The sequence below is a fragment of the Anastrepha ludens genome, chromosome 3 (genome assembly GCF_028408465.1).
Source record: "Anastrepha ludens isolate Willacy chromosome 3, idAnaLude1.1, whole genome shotgun sequence".
NCBI lineage: Eukaryota > Metazoa > Arthropoda > Insecta > Diptera > Tephritidae > Anastrepha > Anastrepha ludens.
The window spans coordinates 28,165,449-28,183,033 of record NC_071499.1 but is presented as its reverse complement, the minus strand read 5'-3'; the positions used below and the strand labels follow the sequence as shown (position 1 = coordinate 28,183,033).

At 37.5% G+C, this 17,585-nt stretch overlaps 1 long non-coding RNA gene across 1 annotated transcript in view; it reads left to right on the top strand.

Annotated features, from left to right (window-relative positions):
- LOC128857254 (uncharacterized) overlaps window positions 1-17,585 on the top strand; it is an 83,631-nt gene that overhangs the window by 11,384 nt on the left and 54,662 nt on the right. Inside the window, exon 2 of the long non-coding RNA XR_008453907.1 lies at window positions 4,669-5,631. This is a non-coding gene — a long non-coding RNA (uncharacterized LOC128857254). The remainder of the gene's footprint in view (window positions 1-4,668; window positions 5,632-17,585) is intronic.

The window sequence follows — 17,585 nt, the reverse complement described above, 5'->3', positions numbered from 1 at the left end:
GGCTACGGCGGCTCAATGGCATTCATCGGGAGACATTTACCACCTTCCTAAACTTCAAAGCCTCGAATGCCGTAATTGGAGCCCAATCACTATCCCCAGCAGATGCAGAGCTTCAGCTACCCCGAGAGACCTGCGTAACTTTGGCACAATCATGTTCTGGATACTGGAGCAGACTAAGCTCCAACTTATTCAGAACAGACCTCGACATATCCAACACCATGTCCGGAATGTGAAGGCACCCCGCACGACACTAACCACCGCTTCACATGCCGCATCAAACCTACCCACCTAACAATCCTCTCCCTCTGGATCCAACCGGTGATTTACATTGCACTAACAGGGTTTAGTATTTGTGCTACAACAACAATAGCGTCACGTAAGATCCCTTCTTGCTTTTATTTGGGGAAAATCGGAAAAATATTGTATGAAGTTTACCGTAAATAAAAGATGTTGTTAAAAAATAATATGCTTTGCTAATTAATTAAAGTTTGAGGTACTAAGTGAGTCACCCTCGTACATCTTTGACGCATCGAAATTTAACAAAGTTCAAGGCGGATAAAAACAGATGTGCTCGCGCACGTTTATCTGGCATTCAGTCACAGAACTGCCTGCCTATCCGAAATGTGTCTACACTTCTCATACATGCCGCCATATGTACATATCCGCAATTTCATCTATGTTTCGTACATATGGACACACTCGTATATTCAAATTGTAGTATAGCACAATAATTTATGTTTTTTGTTTTGTATAACTGCTTTGTTTTAAAGTTAACGTGTTTTTATAGTCAGTGGGAGTGGTCCATTGCGGATGAGTGCCTACCTGCCGCGTTGTTTCATCTTTTGTATTTTTGATTTATCGACAACGCATAATCAGGGGTGGTTGTACTTTTGATTGATTGTTGGATGATCGTAAAAAGAATTTTATTAATTCCTACTACTTATCAATACTATTCGCTTCTTTAGAGCTTAGATTGTATCTTTTATACTCGGCACTTTATTTGACGACGAGCATTTAAATGACAAATTAAAAGGCAATTCGTTAACCTTTTGCGCCATTGTTTTCAAGTGAATGTTGGCTATAAAGTAGTGCCCGCGTGCAAGTGCTAACTGATAGTGCGCGTACTTCTTGCCAAATCAACAAGTATTTGGGAAATTAATGTCAGCCACTAATCACATGATGAAAATATTCACGTAATAGTATTTGCTTATCTACTCAAGGTAATTTAAAGTTTACTTTAGCAATTAAATGGTATATTTGCAGTGTCAATAACATTGGACACAAAAGAGCTGCAATAATATGTTTTTGTGTGTAGTGAAAATTTGAAAATAGTAAATATTAGCTTTGCAAATATTTAGTTCATGATAAGAAATTAATAATAATATGTCTTCAGGATATCAGATAAAATTTGTTTGCTTTTTGCACTAATTTTTTTGTTTTTTTGACTCAGCTTCTTCAAAGCCAAGTGGTGCGGTTATTCCAAATGAACCTCAGTACCTTGCAGTTTATCCACCAAGCACAAGTAGAATAGCCTTAACATCCACTATCCGTTCATTGAGATTATCTTGGTTGGTTGAAGTGGTGATTCAACCAGAATCCAACTAGCGCTTCCGCACCATTTCGCTGCCACAACCTCGCTACCAGCTGGCTTAATGGCAAAAATACGCTAAAAGAAAACTGTTTTTAGAAGGGATAACAATAGAAAAAAAAAAAAAATGTATACATTGTTTATTATGATAGTACTTCAACTTAAAAAAAAAATTATTTTAGTTTTTCTTTACAAAAATTAGTATATACAAAATCACGTGACCTAAAGTGCAGTGGAAAAAAAGTTGCTCGACGGTCTGCATCATTTCTCCTGGAAATGTTGATGGATGTGTAAAAAGTAAAAAAATTCTTGTAAAATAAAGTAGTATCATAGTTATATGTAGTCTGTCGAACCGGATGTTTGAATTTCGAAAAATTTTGCAATTTACGGCATTCTAAAAAAAGTATGAGTTTTACGTCATAAATGTCGCATGTCATGTGATAAAAATACCAAAAATCAAATCAATAGAGAAAGCATTAAAAAAAAGTGCGTTTAGCGTAGTACACATAACAGAATTGAAACTTTCAAGGCAGACAAAAAAAGAGGGGCGGACCCGAGAGAGAATTTGAGAGAGAGAGAGAGAAAGAATACATATCTAAATAAATTCACAACATTTGCAGAGATTACAAATAGACAAAATTTACAAAAGAGAGAGAATGTGTATGAGAGAGAGAGAAAGAGAGAGAGAGAGAGAGAGAGAGAGAGAGAGAGAGAGAGAGAGAGAGAGAGAGAGAAATAATACATATCTAAATAAATTCACAAAATTTGCAGAGAATACAAATAGACGAAATTTACAAAAAACGGAGAAGGGTCGACCGGTGTAGGTAAACGCCGGACACAAACCGTGACAACAACGCGCACTAATCCGAGCGTTAACCACCCGCACAAATTCCCAAGCCCGCAGCAATTCCAGGACCGCAGCAACGGCACAAATTACCGCAAGGCAATACCAATAAATCTGACGCCGGAATGGATAGCACTTTATAGTACGCACCAGCAGTAGCCAGGAAACGGAAATAGGCGCCAAAAAGTAGGCACCAAAAAAACAACGCCAAAAAATTGGGATCAAAAAACGCCCCAAACAACAGGCACCAAGGAAATATAACGCCAAAAAGTATATTTCCTACAAGTTTGCACCAACAAAACAAGCGCCAAAAAGTAGGCAGTGTTATTTCTCACTATAAATTAGCAACCACAAGGAGAAACTCAGAAAAAATAGCCTAAAGTGTATCTAAGATATATATAAGATATAGCTCTCTCCCTCCTTTTCCTCTGCGTTATATCTTTTTTCTCTCTCGCGGAACAAAAATGCCCAAAACGTTGCATTGGCCTTGAAATTTTACTCTCCATTCTCGCTCGTCCATCGACGCCTAAGAAGTTTCACTTCAAAAACCCGCATCAAAAATATTAAGAACTGTATGAGTTATCATGCAGACCGTGCCGGAAAAAGTAGTTTCGAGAAAAACGAGTTTAAAGTTTGACATACAGGAGCGCGCGGACCGCTCTCTACCTAGTTATTGGGCTGTAGATGTGATAATATTGGGAATTTCCACATGAAAATTTCACAATATATTCTTAAGATACTACAGGGTGATATGAAGTGTTACCAACTTCACGCTGCTTGTATCTATAAAACAGCTCATGACATCAACGTCAAAATTGTTCTAGTGACAGTTCAATATATAGTTCATGAGCCATCAAAAGCATTTGCGTCTCAGTTTTGTTGAATTTTTTTTTTCTGTGATGGAATTCAAACGTAATAGCGTGATTGCATCATATTTGGCTGGAAAATCACAACCAGCCATTGTTCGTGAGCTCAGTCACCTTAAAGTGAATAAAATGTTTGTGTATCGCACTATAAAACGTTACAATGATACTGGTAGCATTGCAAAACCCTATGGAGGTGGATCCCAAAAAACCGCAACAACGCCAAAAATGGTTCGTAAAGTGAAGGCTCGACGTGAACAAAATCCACGTCGAAGTGGAAGAAAAATCGCCAAAGAACTGAAAATATCGCAAGACAGCATTCGAAGCATATTGAAAAATGAGCTCAAGATCAAGGCTTACAAGTTCCAAAAAGCACACGATCTTTCACCCCAGCAAAAAAAAGTTCGATGCGAAAGAACAAAGAAGTTGTTGCGCTTGCACGAACGTGGCGAATTTCCTAACATTGTGTTTTCTGATGAAAAAAATTCCCAATTGAGCAGTTCATAAACACTCAAAACGATCGTGTTTACTTGACCGAACGCTCATACGAGAATTTGAGCCTACGTATGGCCACTCGAAGCGATTTCCCATCATAAGTAATGGTTTGGGCCGCAGTGACCGCTGAAGGACGCTCTCCAATTCTTTTTATCGAGCCTGATGTCAAAGAGAATGCGACTTATTATCTCGAAAATGTTTTAGAAGCTGCTTTAGAGCCGTGGACATGCAAACATTTCGGTCGTAGACCATGGACGTTCCGACAGGACTCGGCACCGTCTCATAAAGCTCGTGTGAACCAAGAATGGGTAAAAAATCATGTTCCTCACTTCATTTCGTCCACACAATGGCTTTCGAATTCGCCAGACGCAAATCCGATGGACTATTCCATCTGGTCCATTTTGGAGAGTAAGGTGAGGACTAAAAGTATGCCAGTAGGTATGGATGCGCTGAAAAAAGCGATTATACGAGAATGGGCCAAAATACCTAATGATCACATACGTGCAACATGAAACTGATTTTTTGACCGTTTGAAGGCTATAGTCAAAGCAAAAGGTGGTCATATCGAGCTAAAGTGAATATATGTTAAAATTGTAATCATTTTTGAACAATTTTGTCTTTGAAATTAATAAAAACTACAATAGTTTCACACAAAAAAGTTATGGTGTTTTTGTATCGTTCACCCTGTATACTTAAAAAAAAAAAGATTTTAATTAATTTAATTTCTGAGTTAATTTACTATATTTTACAAAAATTATACTAAAATTGCTTGCCTCGCTAAAATTTTGTTAAGAAAATATATTTTTCATTTTAATTCTATTGCAGTTTTATTAACTTTTTATTTCCTATTAAAATTCCTCTTGTCTTTCTTTTTCCAGATGTGAGAATAAATACAAAATTATGAATACAAATTAAGACACGAAGGATTGTTGCTGTCCATTCAATTCGGAACGAAATAACAAATCATCAAACAAGCAAAATCGGTCATGCAATTGTGTTTAGGCCATTCCGTGTGTGTTTCCGCTGCTGCTTCATCAACTGTTTTTGGGTTTCAACATCACAATTCGTGATTTGGCTAACGATTGCGCGTGCAAATTTATGGAATGTAATTAAAACAAATATCTAGATTTAATACGTGAAATTGAACAAGTTTATTAAACAAGTAGCAAATTTCAAAAAAAACAAAAAAAAATCAAACAAAATATTTGGTACAAATTCAAAACGAGAATTAAGTGAATTTTTAGTGCAGAAATAAGTAAGAAACAAATGATTTTTCTTTCACTAGAGCAAAGTAAATAAAACGCTTTTGATTTTCAATAGCTGTGCATCGCGCTGAAAGTGAATACTACTTATACGCATACATATGCACATACATACATATGCATGTATAAGTAGAGTGTAATGCATGCACGTACACGCACGAGTGTATACAGTTGCTAATAACGAGGAAGACGTGAACAGGTGCGCGAATGAGAGTGAAAAACCACCGTCCATTGCGGAACTTTGAGGTATCTACTTTCGAACAACAACTACAATAGAAAAAAAAAATTAAATAAAATAAATAAAAAATACGCGCAAATATCTGCACGCGAATATTTTGTATTGAATGCTTGGTGTGCTACAGCCACAGCTTCAGTTTCAGTGCCCGCAGAACAACGGTGCTGAGCAACTAACAGCATCTTCAACAACACCGAAAGCTTAACAGGCAAGAAACAGCAAACGAAATAAAATAAAATAACAGCAACAGCAACAGAATGGATACCACATCGACCAGCACTGCCGATACGGCTAACAGCAGCGGCAACAGCTCAGATGCCAATTTATCGTTTTGTTTCGTACGGGTGAGTTTCACTTTTCATTATTGGCGATACAATCTGCTATTTTGCACTAAAACTGAGAGTATGGGAGTATGAGAGTATGGGTATGTTTCTGTGTGCAGTAAATTCTTTGTACTTAAAGTATTTGTAATTTTTTGGTATCTCAATTAAATACCTGGTAATTGATTAAATCAAATTAAATTTGGAAAAGTGGTTGCTAAAAACCAATCATTAATGATTAATCATTGTAAACAATTTGTGAAATTTCAAGTGCGTTTTCTCAAAACTATGTTTTTGAACTGGTGATCACTGTAACTTAAAAACCGTTTGGTAGATTTCAAGTAAAATTTTTACTGCTTTTGAAAAACATAAAAAACTCGTGTCTGATCGAAGGATTTTTTTTCCAAAAGTTTCGATTTTTTTAAACAGTAAAAATATTTCCTGAGGCCGCCATATTGTTAATTTTGAAAAGCTTCGATCAGGCACAAGATTATCCACTAATGAAAGTTATTTCACTTGCCCGATTGATGATGAATCTCGAAGGACTTGTGATGATCACCGCAAGGGATTGCTGAAGAAACAGGTTCCACACAAGCAGCGATAACTTTTACAATTATTAATTTTTTTTTTGAAATTTTGCTTAAGTCAAGTCGAAACATGATGTATTAATGCTATGTTTTTATTTTTGTAAAATAAAGCAACTGACTAGCAAAAAAAAAAAATGATTCAAAATCTTTATTTTTTCGGGCCTTTGACTACCCCTAACCCCTTAAAGCTAATTAAATTTGCTATAATTTGCACCTGCGTAATTTTTCAATGGCTTTGAAGATATTTACAAGGTTAAAAAAATTATTTGTTATTATTTATTTTTGCAAAAATATGAAATTCTTATTTATGTTGTAAGAAAAGTAGGTAGAAAAGTAAGAAAACGATTAGCCTAAAAATAACAAATAAACACAGTGCAACCAAATCAGAAAAAATTTTGGTCTCATAGAATTTTTCTCATAGAGCATGGAAAATAAAAGTAAAATCTACAATCAGCTGTCAAACATTTCACGCATCACTGCAACCCTTACAGGACATTGGAAAGTAGGGGATCATGCAGCTAGACTCAATCTACCCTTCAATCCTATCTGTAGAAGCTGTCAAGCGGAAGGGGCGAAGGAAAGTCTTTTCCACTATTTATGTGAATGTCCGGGACTAGCCAGGGCACGACTCCGATCCTTCGGTAAGTCTTTCCTACAGCAAATTAAGGAGATCTCAGACATCGAGATAAAGGATTTGCTGCTATACTTGGACCTCACTAAATGGATCTGACTTGGGAAAAAAAAAACATCATCATCACACGAGATAGTGGTAGTAAAACGGTGCTGATCACTAATTAGGAGCATATTCAGCTCAGAAAAGCTAAACCACTTCAACAACAATCAGCTGTCAAGACGGTTCTGAAAGGTTTTTCTCCAAGAAATTGGATTGGTGGAATATTTTACTGTTTTTGGTTTATTTAATTATTGGGTATAGGAATAAGTTTCCGCCCTCGTAAAAGAGGTGTCGTTACTATTTTTGTGTTCGCCCTAGTAATACCCTGGTGATTTGAAGGTGAATATGTGAGGTCTTGATCGCAGTAGTTGACATTCGTTTGAAGCGTAAAGATCCTTTCTTATCTGACGTCAAAAAAGTTTACGTTCGTCCCGAAAAAAGAACATTTGCTGGAAGGTATGCTTGATTATTACCTTTTAAAGAAAAGTGCAGCTGAAACGTGCCGTATATTGATCAATATTTACGGCAATCACTCTTCATCAAATACAACTTGTAAAGAGTGGTTTCGACGCTTCCAAAGTGGCAATTTCGACCTGAGTGATAAAGATCGAACGAGCGAAGAGATATCGAAAAAATTCGAAGATACTCAACGACAACAATTATTGAATGAAAACGCATGTCGAACTCTTGATGATATATCTAAAGAGTTGGATGTTGACAGATCAACCGTCGGTAAACGTTTGCACGCGATGGAAATGATCCAGAAAGCAGGTAACTGGGTGCAACATCAATTGAAGGAGAAGGATATCGAGAGACGTCTGGTGACGTGTGGGATGCTTCTTGAACGACAGAAAAGAAAAGGTTTCCTGCAACGCATCGTCACTGGAAATAAAAAATAGATTTATTATGATAACCCTAAGCGTCGAAAAGGTTGAAGCCTGCCGGGTGAACCAGGTGCGAAAAATAGGTTATGTTGTGCATTTGGTGGGATCAGAAGGGCGTAATTTATTATGAACTCCTTAGACCATCTGAAACCTGGCGATCGTTACAGACCGCAGCTAATGCGTTTGAATCGAGCTCTCAAAGAAAATCGCCCGAAATGGGGCGAGAGACATGACAAACTGATTTTGCTGCATGACAACACCAGGCCACACGTTGCTACATCGGTCCAGAAATATTTAGAGGGACTGAATTGGGAATTCTTGCCCCACCCGCTGTATTACCCTGACATTGTAACTTCGGATCACCATCTTTTCCGATCAATGCAGTCAGCCCTTATTGGAGAGCTGTTCATTTCTTACGAGAGCATCGCAAACTGGCCCAACGAATGGATTAAGTTAAAAGAATTCGTTTTTTTCGTCAGAAGAATCCGTATGCTTCCTGAAAGATGGAGTAATTTATTTAGTTTTTACTTTGACGTATGGAGGTTCATATTTTCTGGTAAATAGCATTAGCTTCTTTGTGTCAGAGTTGGCTCAGAGGTCGCAAATGGGAGTACAGCCACTGACATTGCTAAAATCTCAGCCTGGATTGAGAGAAATGCGTATGCTGCTACTTTAACCCCAACCTTATTCAACATTGTCTGAACTTCATTAACTGCAACTAGGTGAGAATATACCACCAGCGGCGTCCCACGGTGCACGAATTTAGTGACTTTAGCCCCTCCTGGCACCGAATTGACTTCCTTGCAGTCAAGCAGGGACGAGATCTAGATACAGATAGGTCTTTCCACCTCCAGTCTATCTAATGCAGCGACAATTGACTCCGCCCTAACGTTGTTAAAATCATTCTCTATATCTATGAAGGCCCTCAAAATGAATTCTTTGCCCAGCAGAGATTTTTCCACAGTCCCTACAACTTTGTGTAAGGTTGTTTTCTTCAATTTCTCTTTCGGATAAGCATGCCGCGCTGGGGATAATTTGGATTCGATGTGCTCTCGGTTATTATAACCAATCAATCTTTCAAGTAACTTTAGGATAACTGAGGTAAGGCTTATAGGACTGAAGTCCTTGGTCGAGTCGTGACCCTTCCTCCCTGCCTTGGGTATGAACACAATCTGCGTTTTCTTTCGGTTGGTGGGACGTAATTAAAGGCGATATACGCCATGTATTGTAGATTTCTTGTAGGGCAAGAACCACCAAGGTACTTGTTCTCTGAAGCATCATTGGCCAGATATCGCAAAAACCAGGAGATTTAAAGGGGTTAAGACTGGGATTATGGTTTGCGAGTTGAGCTCGAAAAAATAGATAGCCTAGGTATATGCGAACCTATTATACATGAAGCTAAAATTTTGCGTAGCCAAATATTTGTATTAGCAATTTTTTCCATTTTATGCCACTTGAAAGTTGTCAGTTCTCATTTTACAAGGTGGCGCAAAATTAATCATCTAACTTTGTTTTTGAATACCTTTTTTACTAAAAAAAAAATTAAATGATTTTGTGTGTTTTTGACCTTTTTGCGCTCCATTGGCTGCCTGTTTGTATGCCGCAGGTGTCTAATTATACACTTTCCGATGGGGTGATTAATTTTGCGCCACCTTGTATATAAATCTTTGAGACATGGTGGCAAAAGCCATGTCTGAAATTAGCAAAAACTGCTTCAAATACTTCTAAATCTTTGAACTTTGGATTATTGCTTTGGCCTTTAGCTTTAATTTGTTTGTTAATTTTAATAGTTTTTGGTTTATAAGCGGAAGGAAAAACTATAGAAAAACTCTCGATTGCACTAGTAGATGGAAGAGTGCATGTCTGGTAGCAATTTTGGTGGAGAAGCTGCTTGAGATAATGTGAGACAAATTTTGCTCACAGAAAAAGAGCGGCCTATAAATTTGGGCTATAGCCTGAGCTTTAGAAGTCACCTTGTAGTTTAATGTTAAAAATGATTGAGAATTCGCGAAATTGGTTCTGCAAATTATTTGTACTTTTAAAAAAATTCTAGTGCCGATATGTCCAAAATAATCTCACAATCTCAGATTGTGGTTGGAAGATTTTTGTTAGATCGTACTTTCTCTAGACAGAGCTCGTAGATGTGGAGGAAATCAGTTGAGGTCGGCGAAGAAACCAGCAGGAAATCGTATGCTAACTCTGCTCTGTCCCTAAGACTTTGTTCTGCTGTTAGTGTCTCATTTTAGTATTCGCTACTTTTTAGTTATTCGCTACTTTTTAGTATTCGCGAAAGTGACAGCTGTTTACTTGGCGCTGTTCTAAGTAGTGCTCGCACTTATTAAGTTCCGTACTGTACTTCTGAAACCTTGAGAAACATTATTACTCCAATGTAAAATTTAAATAAGCCATATATACGTACATACAAACATACTTTCCCTTTCACCAAACGCCAATGTGCATAAGAGCGAATGCTTAAGGAATCAAAAGTGTTCACTTGACTATCCAGCTCCACATTTTCTGCAATTTTGGTAGCAGCAGGCGGTTGTAGTTTTTGGTATAATAAAAAAGGTGCCACATACTATTTTTCCGCCATAAACGCGTTTTTTTTTGTATAAATTCATTTCAGTTTCCATCACCCAGAGTGCGCTTGTCTGTATGCCAGCCAGTCTGTGGGGCTTTTTATCTCTTCCGAAAAAAACCAGTATTTGTGATTGTACGAGTATTCAGCATTCACAAGCCAAGTACGTACTTAAGCGCGAGTAATGGTATGTGCATGTGTATGTTCATATGTATGTGTGTCGGTATGTAAATATACCTGTATGCATGTATGTATGTATGTATATGCGTTTATGTGAATCCATGTGTGCACTGTCCGTTGGTGGTTTTTAATGTTGCCTATTTTGTTTGGCTGCAAATGATTTTGATTTGACGTACGATTAATGCTCTCTGACGTTGTGGCTTTCCGTCCGTTCGTTCGTTGAACAATCGCATGAATGATTTTGGGGCATTTACAGATTTGATGTTCACTTGTGCACCGTTGTATCATACTCATACATAGGCAATCCAGTAAATTTGTACATAAAGGTGGAGGTATACGATTTGTAGTGGTTTTTAGGCAATTCCAAACAGGTTATAAAAATCAGCCATCAAATAATCGAAACAACATTGAAATGCAATTCGTGGTTTAAATTTAACTGTTTTCCTTGATAGTGTAAGCGCCTTTAGATTTTTCAGCTATTCAATGCTATCACTACGCCTTAAACCGAATCGTACAATTTTTTATAGGAATGATAATGAAATGTGAGATGAAAGGCATTGTGGCCTAAATAGGGATGTATTTTAAAAATCTGCTGAAATTAGTGAATTAGCAATATTTTTAAATGTTTGCTCGTAATCTATCGTATGTATGTATGTATGCATTTTCTGCCATGTAATGAATTATCGAAATTTTTTTATATGGAAGAAAATGCGCAACATCGCAAGCCAAAAAAAAATTGGAAAACAATAAAAATGCTCAGCTACTTCGAATTTGCACAATATTGGGAAAAAATTAATTGGGCTACAAAACTGCATACCCAAAATATTTCTAAAAATTCTGACTAAAAACTTTGAAATTTTTTGAGATTTTTATAGTTTTGTATGAAGCTTGAAACTCTGAGTTATCTGTCTTTTGTAGCATGAACTGCTCTTCAATAAAATAAAAAAAAATTAAAAAAAGGTCAATGGTAGCCAATATGTTGCACTGCTATAATTTTGACCGCCATTATTTATAAAGGGTGATCAACTTAGAGGTATCGCATTTTAAATTGAAATAAAACAACGAAAATCCAAATCTTTATTATTTTTGTGTACAACCATTCATGAAATTTATTTTTTAAAAATAATTCCTTTCAAATGTTGGTCGCAACTGCGCCCTAATTCGGCCATCCGAAAACACCAATTTTGAATGACTCACTGGAGGACTTCAGTCGGTATCTCGTGAATAACTTTAGTAATGTTAGCTTCCAATGCCTCAGTCAATAATCTGAGGATAACCTCAAAGCATTTAGACTTTGCACACCCCCACAAATAAAAGTCCAAAGGTGTGATATCACATAATCTTGTTGGCCAATTCACTGGTCCGAGACGAGCGATAAATTGCGAAATTATCAAGTACAGCTGCTAAGTTGGAACCACGAGCGCATTGTGAAGATCACAAACTTCAATTTTCGGCATCAAAAAGTTGTTTATCACGTATTAAATTATTGTATTACATTGGCGCGAGCCTCGTCTTTGGAGAAATATGGGCCGATTATTCTTCCAGTCCATAGGTCGAACCAAAGAGTTGTTTGCAATAGATGTAATGGCTGTTCTTGAATGGCTTCGGGTTGCTCTTCAGTCCAAATACGGAAAATGGACCTCATCGCTGATCGCCATAAGTAGGCCTGACCGCCCGATGAACACTTTTCACAGAGCGTCGACTCCGTAATACAATTGTACGATGTGTAAATGTTGTTGAAAAAAATGATGTATTTAGTTTGACAGCTGTCACGCGTGATCTATCAAAAAAACCTTATTGTAAAAAGTACTTTCAATCTGATCACCCTTTATATTATTATTATTTTGAAGGGACTTAGCACTGCAAACTAAAAGATATTTTGCGCATCTTTCATGGGTTCAACTTCCTCAATAAATTTTAGTATTTGTCGTACTTTATTGGGTTTTATTTTCTCATCTGTTAAAATATGCTTACCCAGGTGTTTGTGCCGTTTATGCATCAGTTCTCCCTATAGAACTTGCAAGTTCCATTGGAGTATTTTTCCAGTTTACTAAGATTATAATTCAATCTACATGACCTGCTAGGATTTCTGTGATGATTCTAAAAATATTCCTATTTAATTCCATGCAACATTCAAATCGGTTTAGATTAAAGCTTCGCATCACTGCTTTTGATTGCGATAAGCCCGGTAGGCCGACCCGGTATGATATTCTTTCTCGTTCCTTTACTTCCTGCATAAGGCACGAGAAGTTATGTATTATATATATAATTGGCGCGTACGCCCTTTTTGGGTGTTTGGCCGAGCTCCTCCTCCTATTTGTGGTGTGCGTCTTGATGTTGACGAAGTTATGTATTCCTAAACAATAAAATGACTCTGGGTCTATAAATAGAGATGCCGTCCTTTTAATCAAATCTTCTTCCCTACAATTTTTGGCTATTTCCAAGATTAAAAAGGACGCACAAACTGTCGCAAAGAAATAGTCGAAATTAGTACGTCGAATGCTCTAAACACTCTACCAAAAATTGATTTCTCCCAGAAGTGGAAAAGCCGTTTGTAGCGTTTGCTTCAAGAGGACATGGGCGCTACTTTGAAAGATGCCACTAGATGGCACTCGATGACGCAGAACAACACCAGCGGAGAAAAATAAGACCGGATCGGATATTTTTAGGACCTTCCTCGCCCGTTAAATAACTATAGTACAGGGATTTATTGACAAACTTTCACAATTTATTTGTTTACTCACTCTCCTACAAAAACCATACACATTTTTTTCAAAATTTTCATCAAAATTTCAAACCTTTTAACCAGATACTCGAAGCTCTCGAATCAGTTTTACAGCCCAATAAATTTTGGCATCCCATTAATCTTGGGACGATGTCGGGTGTTTTCTTTCATATAAAACTAATGCGGACACTCGTTACATGGAGAAAATACTCAAGACCGTAGCAAAAAAAAAAAAAAAATTAATTAATTGCAAAAATCAACGTGAGTTTTGAGCCACTTCTAGCTTACGACTTCCAAAGTTTAAGAAGAGATCGTGCATCCATTGAGGATGACGAACGTAGCGGAAGGTCGTCGACATTGAGAACTGATGAATACATCACTAAAGTGATGGCTAACTAAAAATTAATGATCAGAGAGCTGGCAGAAGATTTGAATATTGCTTATGGATCCATTCAGGGCATTGAAGTAAGTGATTTGGGTTTGCGCCATGTTGCTGCAAAGTTGATCCCAATGGGCCTGAATTTTGTGCAAAAAAGGGACCGCGTCGATATCGCCAATTACATGATTTTCAAGGCTTAATCCGATCTAATTAATTTGAAAAAACTTCTCGCTAAAAAACACAATGTTCGAGAATTGACCACTGTCGGCCAAGCGAAGCAACTCCTTCGCTCTCTCAAATCTGACTGGTAGCTGCTTTGGTGTGAGAACATGCGTCTTTTGGATCTTGTAAGGCTTGATTTTAAGATCATTTTTCAGTATGCGGCGGATAATGCGGTCAGATATTTTCAGTTATTTCGCCATTTGATTGGCGCTTCGTCGGGGATTTCGCTCCATTGCTTCTACTTTTTGAACCATTTTAAGTGACGTTGCAGTCTTTTGATGACCACCTCCATGACCCACACAACCGATCCAGCATTCATAAAACGCATCATTACTTGAGACGAGACGTGGGTTCATGAGCACGACATGTTATCCAGACTCAGGCGAGTGAGTGGAGAGCTCCGAATTAACTATGACCAAAAACCACGTCGTTTTTAGTCAAAAAAGAAAATTCTTTATGTATTATATACCACGATTTTTTGTCAGAGAGTCAGACGGTTAATAAGAACTATTATTTGGGTGTTACGAGACATTTACGTAAAGCAATTCGCCAAGAAAAAAAGGCGTTGTGGGGAAATCACCGCCGCACAGTGCCATAATTATCCGTTAATTTTTGACCAAGAACCAAGAATACCAAGAATACCATCCAACAACCATCAAATTCACCTGATATAGCTGCCTGCGACTTTTTTCCGTTTGAACCGGTCAAAAAAAGACTATGGGGAACGTGTCAATAACGCAAGAAGGACAGAATAAAGATTTCAAACAGAGAAAATTATGTGTTTTTTTATTTATTTATTATTTACTTATTTTATTATTTATATTTATTATTTCTTTATTTTTAACTTTTTTTAAAAACAAAATTGGATGATTAATTCTGCGCCACCTTCACGAAAGAAGAATGTCAATGGAATTAAAAAAAATGTTTTTTATAAAAATTCTTGCCAAAAATGTGAAATATTTATTTTGTTTGTTTCCTTGTTTCCGAAAGGAAGTAATGGGAAAATCGAAGACGGCTCTGATGACTATACCGAAAATAGAGTTCCAAAAATGTTTCGAGTGTTCGATCAAACGCTGGCTTAAGTGCGTTGCAGTTGCTGGGGAGCACTTTGAAGGCGATAATATCACTTTTTGAGGAATAAACTTGTATTTCGAATTTTCTGAATATATTCCAGGAACTTTTTGATCAGAATGGTACAGGCAGTTGGATAGATTTTGAGCCGAGCTTTCTATTGCAAATAAAAGCAAGAGACTTTCTTGCAAAAAATCTTTGAGGTTATTTTTAAAGTACAATAACGTTTCGCGTCCGCAGAGGCTATCCAAAAGGCTTGTACCGACATCCTGAAGGACATTCCGATTAATGACCTGAAACACTCTTCCGAAAAGCTTTTAGATTGCCCAAAACAATGTATCGGGGCCAGAGGGGACTATTTTGAATAAATAAACTCGAAGTTATTAGTAGAAAGCTCCTGTCGCTCTATTTTAGCTCAGTTTTGTTTATTTTGGACTTCACCTTGTATATTTCCTTAGAATTGTTTTATTGCTCACTTTGAAGGAAAAAAATCTTTTCTTGGAAAGATGTAAAAATGTTCGCTCGGCATTTCCCCTTTTTCATTATCGAATCAACGCTTCGAAACACAAACCCAGCCACTCGTGACCTTAGACAATTAAATTCTGTACAAGAAAGTGCTTATTCGTATAATCTAGAAGAACACGAAAACATAATTATCCACCTGTACATTACACATACATACCCACATATTCGTATGGAATAATATTTATGCATACCCAAGTGCTATCTCTGCTCCAACAGTTGTCGGTAAGGCACCACCCCAACTCCATTAAATTAATTATTATGCTTGAAATGAGCATTTCTTGTTTGCCTTGCGGATTTCATTTCAATTATTTTTCTTTTTACTTAATATTCAACTGATTATACCTATGCACATATTTAATTTCTGAAGCTCCAGCTGCTCGCGAAGCGTAGAGAGTTTGCAAGTGAAAAGAATCACACTTGCAGAAAGTAGAAAACAAGCAAAGAAAAAAAACACACCACAGAAGTCAACATGGAGGAAATGTAGTGAAGTGCTTTCGAGTGTGGCACCTACGACCATACGGCCCTCGAGTGTCTAAAGAACTCATGCATTGTCGCGGTTACGGTTGTGACCATAAGAACAGCACCAAAAAGTCAAAGGAAAAACAAAATAGTAGGTACAAAGACTCTGCAAAACAGCAGTAACCAGCAGCTAAAATGGAGTGTTTGGCTATTGTCTGCCGTAAGGGCATTAAATACACCGCATCACTGTCGTCAACAACGCAGTTGGTGTTGGTGTTGATGGCGGGCGTCAAACTACATGAATCATTGACCCTTTCGTGAAAAGTCAAACTGCGTCATTATGCGTGCGGCTCTTGGCAGTTGAATTGGTCAAAAGAAAAAAAAAAGAGTCTAATTACGATTACAGTTCCCGCATTTTATGCGTCAAGACATTAAAATAAAGAACGCACGCACTTACGTAGGTATGTACAAAAAACCTATATTATATAGAACTCTTCGGCATTTATGGCTAGGTGCACGAATATTGCATATGAAAGTTGCCCAGTAGGGAAATTCATTCGATAGTTTGTGACATTTTCATTTATATTTAAGCGCCTGTGGAAGGCGGGAAATTATAAATTATTTTGGGCGTAGTGAGTACTTAATGGATTCTAGTTCGCCTGCAGTTTGCCAGCTCCCAATTGATAGACGAAAATAATAAAATCTCCAAGCGAAAACGTAAGAAAAATTATGCAAGCCATTTAGTTAAAATAAAATTAAAATAAATGATTGGCGTGCACACTTTTACTAGGTGTTTGGCCTGGCCGAGCTCCTCCTCCTATTTGTGGCGTGCGTCTTGATGTTGTTCCACAAATGGAAGGACTTACAGTCTCAAGCCGACTCCGAGTGGCAAATAGTTTCTTGTGAGGAGCTTTTTGCTATCGCTGAAAGTCATTTGCTATTGGAAAATCAATACTTTTTATTTGATTTAGAGAAAGGTAAACATGTCTAATCTCTTAAACACGGTGATATTTGGTGCCCAACAGTGAAAAATATGGTATCCAAAAGCAAAATGCAAGGAGTACAAATGGTATTTAATGATACAGATATTTTCCGGGAAATTGCTTCGTAGATGAGCCGACTAGAAGGGGAACTGTTCTGAAATAAAAAAATTCTGCTCGAAATGTGGGCATTCGTTTTATACTCGAGCAACTTTTGGATCAGTTCGGTCTATAGCGCGCAAGCTAAGAGTAGATGCACCACGGAGCTCACTTGCGATATAATTAGATAGGCATTCGCTTAGAAGGGATGAGCACAGAACTAGGTCCCTCTTCAATCTAGATCAACCTTCCTATAGTAAGGTGTTTGGTATCATCAATGGGCACTACCTAATGGAAACACATGGGAAACGTATGCGGTCTCTACCCAATTACTTCTGTCCTGCGATCGAGGAAGAGGTAGAGAGCCTTGAACACTTGCTCTGTTACTGCTACGCTCTTTTCGGAAGACAACTTCGCTGTCTAAACGATTACTTCTTTGGATCTTGGAATCGACAGGCATCCAGAGTATTTCATCGTTTATTTCAGATACGAAGTGATTTTAGCACATTGGAAATGCGAGGGGGAATTTGATTCCAAACTAGTGGTATCACAAGGGGCCTCCAGTGAGTACCTCTACACCCTTATGGAGAGTGGCAAACACCATTACCACCCCTAA